At 43.9% G+C, this 7,712-nt stretch overlaps 1 pseudogene; it reads left to right on the top strand.

Moving 5' to 3' along the window:
- Positions 1-4,567: 4,567 nt before the first annotated feature.
- LOC118993029 (exocyst complex component 3-like) lies at positions 4,568-6,939 on the top strand (annotated as a pseudogene).
- The last annotated feature ends 773 nt before the right edge of the window (positions 6,940-7,712 follow it).

Here is a 7,712-nt window from a genome sequence, read left to right as displayed (position 1 = left end):
AGCCCTGCTTCCTTTGGACAAAGGGACCTCAGGCTCGCCGGTGTGAATTGGAGTCTAACTCAACGAGGCAGGTGGACTACACCAGATGTGCCTTCACCTCCCTTTAACTCTCTCCCTTTAACTCAGTGCTGGCTTAGGTAGAAGCAATGCTATCAGAAACAATATGATTTTATTAAATATTGTTCATCTAAAATAAAATGGAGATCATTTTGCTTTTAGCTATATCCTTGACCAATAAATTCAGAATTTCTTAGATATTTAATCATTCATTACTTAGTTTTATTCTGCACAATTGCATGAATGACTTAATAATAACGTGCAAATATTGGTTCATTAATTGTAACAAATGGACTATATTATCGTAAGATGTTAATAATAGGAAAAATTGGGTGTGGAATATATGAGAGCCTTCTCAACTTTTCTGTAAATCTAAAACTGCTCTAAAAACCAAAGTCCATTATAAAAATGTCCCAAATTGCTCCCCTTGGAAAAAAGAAACAAGTGCAGGCATAAAACCCATTCACCCACATTCAATAAAACATTTGTTATGATATAGTGATTTTTCCTTAGTCATTTGTAAACAGAATATATGGCTATTCTTTATCCATAGAGATTCTTTCTTCTTCTAACATTCTAACAATGAAAACTAGTGAAATTATATTTTGAACACACAACCTAGCTGAGGGAGATACATAGAACATCGGAAATTATCCAGGAGATATAGATTAGTAGATTAGTGATCAAGACGTAGATTAATCTAGATTAGTAGTCTCCTGCTATTATTCTATTTCTATTCATTGATGGGCCCCTAAAACTCAGTGTTCTTTCTCCTATTATGCCATCTGGGCCACACTCAACTTCCACCTTTACAGATTGTCAAACCATAAAGCAAGCCAATCACCTGACACCGAAATTGGCATAGATATCCATTTTGTTTAAATAAAAAGACATTTGCTGAAATAATAATACTGTCACTAAAGATAATAAAGCAGCTGAACACACTGCCCCACTTTTTTTTAATGAAAAAATCCGTGTGGAGATATTGTGCACAAATAATCAAGTTCAGCTCACTTGGTTCTTGTGAAGTTCTCACTTGGTTCGTCCATGAAATAAGCCCCTGGAAACTGAGTGTGAACAGAGCGAGTCCCAGCACCCAGGTCCAGACAGAAGGCCCAGCGGCAACCACAGTCTCGAGTTCTAACAAAATCAGCGAGTTCGGTCTGGTTTTTGAACTACGTATAAATGAAGTCATACTGTATTCTTCTGTTCGTGGGTCCTTTATCTCGCATTATGTGTCAGCTCTATCCATGCTTTTCATTATTGTTGTTGAACTGTATTCCATCATCTGAATACATTAACGACTTATGTATCCAGTCCACCAGGCATTGTTTCCAGTTGGGACTGTCAGGATTAGTAACATTATGAGGATACTTACAATTGCCCACTACTCTCTGCCTGGCCTTGTTAGTTTCTGCAGACCTGCAGACACCACTCACAGGGGGCTATGACTGCATCTTTCTCAGTCTGTCCTGTAAGCGATGACGCTGTTTCTCTAACTATAGGCAAGCGAAGAAGATGGATGGTGGTATCGAAGACAGTGGTAGAATAGACTTCAGGCAGCAGGGAAAGCTTAGCATTAGCTGGTGCCAATACAGCATTGATTAGTGGAACAAGTGAGCATTCAGCATTAAAACCAAAGAGTCATGAGCAAAAACAAATTCCTGCTCTTTGACATTTTACCAAGCTATTGCTACAAAATATCTTTGGTCTAATAACTAGGCCCATTTCATTTGTTCCAAAGACGATTTTCAATGGGAATGGGAGGGTTTCCATTTCATCCCAGGTACTGAAAACTGTAGGTTCCAAGTGTTATGTGTGTGTCTCTGTGTGTTTATCCAAATGCTAACTTCTGAAGCCGAATCCTGTACATTGCTGCATAATGCGGTTGGTCCAATACCTTAATATCGGATGGTGAGAAGAGGCATAAAAAACAAACCAATAAAAAGTATTCTAAGGTTTCTCATACTATTGTTTCCTCTGTGCCTTGCCCTTGACCATGTTCGACCTCTGAATTCCACTGAACCTTGTCCCAAAAGAGAGACAGGTCTAGACTCATTTTATATATCCATCGCAAGAAGTCCTGAAAGAAAGAAGTAATCCTGGGAGGAAGATTATGCAAAAGGAGACATATCCTTTTTAAAAGATGAGGGACAAACATCAAAAAATCCCCCAAGATAATGGCCTCAATGTGCATCACACATACGATAAATAGTTTGTATCGTGGTGCCAGACGGAAAAGTGCCAAGACAGGGCACCAACGTCACTACAACGAGCAGATTTTGGCTCTGTGAATTCTTATAAAAACAGTTCTATGAGCTAGGTTTACACTTCTGATTCACAAAGTACTTTCTGTATTTCAAAGATGAAAAGGAAATTCTTAGACTCTCCAAGGCAGGATACTGTCTTTGTCCCAGTGTTTCCATCAGCCCCAAGTTACCACAACAGAGAAAGGATCTTGGTATCAGTCCAACGAGCGGTTCACACCGTGTATCTCATTGCTAATCACTCTTGTGAATGCCGTCAGCTGTCCAGTTACTGGGTTTCTTCCAAATGTTTCCTGGTTCCATAATTTCCATTTCTGAGGCTTCTAAACTATTTTGGCATAAATAATTCTGTAACTAAGCCCACAGAAAAATAGTAAAATAACCCCAGGGGAAAAATGGGCATATTTTAGTGTCAGGCATGAACAGCAAACAATATGTGAACCTAAGTGAACTGCTAGGAAAACTCTCCACCTTTTCTGATCTTCCTATGTTGACGTAACTGGCACAGAAAATACATGCCATGGTTTGCCGACGTAATGCATCGAGTGGATGAACAGTGGATATCACCAATGCCACAGCCTTTGGAGGTGCATGAAACGATAGCACAACTCCCTGAAAATTTTAAAAATAGGGGCATTCTGAGTCTCTGAAAACCGTGGGGAATTAACAGTATCTACCAAGGCAGTTTGTACTTTCTCCAGCTTACAGCGTGGAGGGATTTAAGGGATGCACGTTTTAAATGCTTCTTCTATAAATAGGGTTGGTGGGCACAGAGGTCAGGGTGTTTTCTTTACAGCATTTCATTTTTGAGGGATTGTTGCAATTGCAGAGATTTAAATGCCAAAGGGAGAATAAAAGTGTCTGTGTTACCTGTTTGATAACCAGCATAACAGATAAAAGGTCAGTGGTCCATGTTTCGAGGAGGAGCCTACGAGCCCAAGCTCTTAGAAATAATGGCATGTGCCTATCTTCTCCAAAAATAACAGTGTGGCAATGAGAAGGGGTCCCGGTTGGAGAGGCCAGTGGGGAGCAGATGAGCTTAAGCATCCCACTGAAAAGTTTGATCATGTAACAACACAACTCATTTCATAGCTCCAGAGAACTGTGTGTTCTAACCACAACTCCAAACGACCAACCCATTGTCTCAGGAGCTGCCGTCTTTTGGAGGGGCTGAGGTTGTCCTAAGAAACCATGAAATCTCCGTTCCTCAAATGGTTCTCCATTTAAGGAGATGAGAAGAAACAAGCAATTACCAAGGACACACAACTCCAACAACGACAATATCGGCAAAGAAAAGGTACTAAACAATTTAAATGCTAAGGATATCTATTGCTAATGTGGTGTGGATGTTGAAAGTGGTCGTCAGGGAACTCCTAGGCTAACCGTGACATTGGCGCCGGGGCCTAAACACTGGGCTCTCAAGTCCCTATTGAAATGATTAAAGAAAAACAAAATCAAGACTAAATTGCAACAATACCGAATACAAAGGCAAGATGAGTCTCCCCTGCCACAAGCTTTGAGGAAGTGTCACCCGATATCTGAAAGGCCCAGTTAATTAATTCTTGGAACAACTTAATCGAAGTGTGAATCCTGAGAGGACGAGATGAAAGCAGAACAGATAGAAAGCATTTCACAACCGTTTTTGACAACCACGGTGCTCAGAGGAACTCACAGCCGCACAGAAGAAAGAGAGGACCGATGGTCAGCAGGACCTGGAAGGAAGCAGACACTGTGCCACCCCCCTCACCCAGCCCCCCAAAAACACCTGGAACAGAGGCTGCGTGAAGAATTAGAAATGGTGAGCTGCCCCTGCCAAAGAGACATCACAGGATACAGAAAACGAACTGTAGTAAAATAAGTTCTTCTATTCAGAATGCCCTTCGAGAGTTGCTGGATCTCGGAGCTGATAATGTCACCTTCCATCAACAATTTCTTCCATAAAACCCATCATAAAAGAGTTTTATTAATATCCTTGAGGATGGTGAGAAGATGCAAAATGCAGTTTCTCACCGTGTATGTGACCACTGCCAGGTTAGGTTGATATACTAACAAAATCCAACATTATGCCTGGATATTTATTGTGCAAAGTTAAAGAAGTAAACTACATAGCCTGTTATTGATATTACTAAGAAAACAAAGTAAAATAATGGCTGAATAAGGCAAAGAAAAATAAAAATTTAGGATGTCATAGAAAACAGCAGCATTATAGAAGTAGAAACATCTCAGAAGATTTAATCCAGGATATGAAATCAATCAATTTAGCCAGATTGAAGGCAGCTAGGGGCCTGAGCCAGCTCCACCATGTGACCCATGTGGAGGAGCTTCAGTGGTCCCTGACCGATGACAGCAAGGACTGGACACAGAGCGTCAACACTGTTGAGAGCCACGAGGGCATGGAGGGTGCTCTGGTGCAGCACAGCCAGCTCCCTGTCACCACAGACAACCCTGAGAATGTTTTCTCAGTGCCCAAGATTTTAAGGAAATTCAGGACCTGAGCAAGGGGCGCTCCTACGGCTGATGGACCTGGAGTGCTCCTGGGACGGGCTGATGCATGAGCACTCCTACGGTGACAGTGGAGACACTCATGACATGACCGTCAAACACAACTGCTTTGGGAACACCCAGGGGCTCCCCGATGAGCTGGCCAAGCAGCTGTGGATGGTACTGCAAAGGGCATGGCTTGCTGTCTGCCATGACCCCACCTTGCTGGTATCAATTGTCAGGATCATTGAAAAAGAAGAAATATCGATAGGCACATACTTGACTGAAAAAATCAAACTGGCTTTGCTCCTCGGGGAGAGCCAAGAACTGGAAGGAGAAGATGCTTGCCATCTTGGACGGAACCATAAATACCAAAATCAAGGGTGGGCACACGGACACCAGGAAGTCCAAGGAAGTACTTCGTAGATGGCCTCATTGTTGCCCAAAAACCTGATGGTTCTGTGTGCTCCTCCCCATTAGGAGATTTTCAGGAATCTCCTGGGCATGCACCACCAGGCTCTGACCACACACAGGCAGAAGCTTGCATCGGAAGACCTAGGAGCAAGTGAGATTGTAAGCCTGCTGACATGGGTCTTAAACACCTACCCCAGCACAGAGATGCTGGGAAACGCGGAGCTGTCCCTGGAAGTGGATGTNCATTATAGAAGTAGAAACATCTCAGAAGATTTAATCCAGGATACGAAATCAATCAATTTAGCCAGATTGAAGGCAGCTAGGGGCCTGAGCCAACTCCACCATGTGACCCATGTGGAGGAGCTTCAGTGGTCCCTGACCAATGACAGCAAGGACTGGACACAGAGCGTCAACACTGTTGAGAGCCACGAGGGCATGGAGGGTGCTCTGGTGCAGCACAGACAGCTCCCTGTCACCACAGACAACCCCGAGAATGGTTTCTCAGTGCCCAAGATTTTAAGGAAATTCAGGACCTGAGCAAGGGGCGCTCCTACAGCTGATGGACCTGGAGTGCTCCTGGGACGGGCTGATGCATGAGCACTCCTACGGTGACAGTGGAGACACTCATGACATGACCCTCAAACACAACTGCTTTGGGAACGCACAGGGGCTCCCCGATGAGCTGGCCAAGCAGCTGTGGATGGTACTGCAAAGGGCGTGGCTTGCTGTCTGCCATGAAACCAGGAAGTCCAAGGAAGTACTTTGTAGATGGCCTCATTGTTGCCCAAAAACCTGATGGTTCTGTGTGCTCCTCCCCATTAGGAGATTTTCAGGAATCTCCTGGGCATGCACCACCAGGCTCTGACCACACACAGGCAGAAGCTTGCATCGGAAGACCTAGGAGCAAGTGAGATTGTAAGCCTGCTGACATGGGTCTTAAACACCTACCCCAGCACAGAGATGCTGGGAAACGCGGAGCTGTCCCTGGAAGTGGATGTCAGCGCCCTGGGGCCACGGCTTTCTCCAGATGTGGACTCTGAGCTGCTGGACACGTACGTGTCCACTCTCACTTCAAATGGCACTGCCTGGCTGTGAAAAGCTCTGGACAGGCAAGAAAGGCCAGATAAGAGAGACTGAACCTGAAGCCTACCAGGAAGGGTACTACCCAGTGATACTCCTGACTATCATCTTATAGATGCAGGACCTGATGTTTGATCAGAATCTTCAAGTAGCTGCTCAGATAAATGAAGATTTGAAAATAAATGTTCTAGTTTTGTGTCTTCAGCAAACAAATCCTTTCTTAAGTAGTACAGAGATGAAGCTCAGTTGTACGAAGAGGAGCACAGGAGAAACCAGTGGTGCCTGCCCTGCTACTTCCAACATGATCACCACCATCCACAACTGTCAGACCTCCAAAGAATCCACAGTCAGTTTAAAGAGGAAGTATTTTAAGAATGAAGGGGAGGAAGGCGTGTCCCTGAGCCCGCCAAGCCTGGACAGGATTCTGGGTGCCACGGAGAGGCAGGGCTGCAGGCACAGCTGGGGAGGTCTTCCTGGAGCCGGAGGGGGGCACTGCAGGGGCACCGAGCTGAGCATGCACTTGCCTCACCCTCAGTCACTGCGGGGGCTCTGTGGGTTTTCTGTGACACCATTTGCTCTGTGTGGCGTAGGCCCAAGGTTTGGCGCTTCTGCTGCTCAACTAAACAGAGACACGCAATAAATACCAGTGGAACCACTGAAAGGCACCGAAATGGGACAAAGATGAAAACTATAAGACAAAATACGATAGATAGGGAGGACAAAACGGTGGTTACTCGACATGTCTGAAAAAGAGACCCCTGTGTAGTCTTGGTGAGAATGTAAATTAGTACAACTCCTGTGGAAAACAATATGGAGTTTCCTCCAAAAAATTAAAAATAAAACTACCACGTGATCTAGAAATCCCACTTCTGGGTAAATTTCAAAGAAAATGAATTTTCTGTCTTGAAGAGAGATCTGTATTCCCATATTGATTGTAGCATTATTCACAACAGCCAAGGCATGGAAACGACCTAAGTGTCCATCAATGGGTGAAATGAATAAAGAAAATTAGGTACGTACATATCTCACATTTTATATATACATATAGTGGAATACTATTCAGCCATAAAGAAGATGGAATCTTGCCATTTAACATGGATAAACTTTGAAGGCATTATGCCAAGTGAAATAAGTCAGACAAAGAATGATAAATACTGTATGATACCACCTACACGTGGAACCTAAAAACGCGAATCTCTTGGAAACGGAGTGGAATGTGGTTGCCAGGAGCTTGGGGTGGATAAAATGAGGTTTTTCGGAAGGCACAAACCCCCAGTAACAAGATGAGTGGGTTCTGAGGTCTAGTGTCCACCAGAACTACGTGCTGGGGACTGCAGTTAACGACACTGTGTGTATTACACACTTGAAAGCTGCTGAGAAAGTAGATCTTAAATATCTCTAACACACACACAG

This window comes from Sturnira hondurensis, unplaced genomic scaffold (genome assembly GCF_014824575.4).
Source record: "Sturnira hondurensis isolate 20B ecotype Veracruz unplaced genomic scaffold, ASM1482457v3 Scaffold0008640, whole genome shotgun sequence".
In the NCBI taxonomy this organism is placed as follows: Eukaryota; Metazoa; Chordata; class Mammalia; order Chiroptera; family Phyllostomidae; genus Sturnira; species Sturnira hondurensis.
Note: the sequence above shows the minus strand (reverse complement) of the source record. Positions and strands in the feature narration are given on the sequence as shown.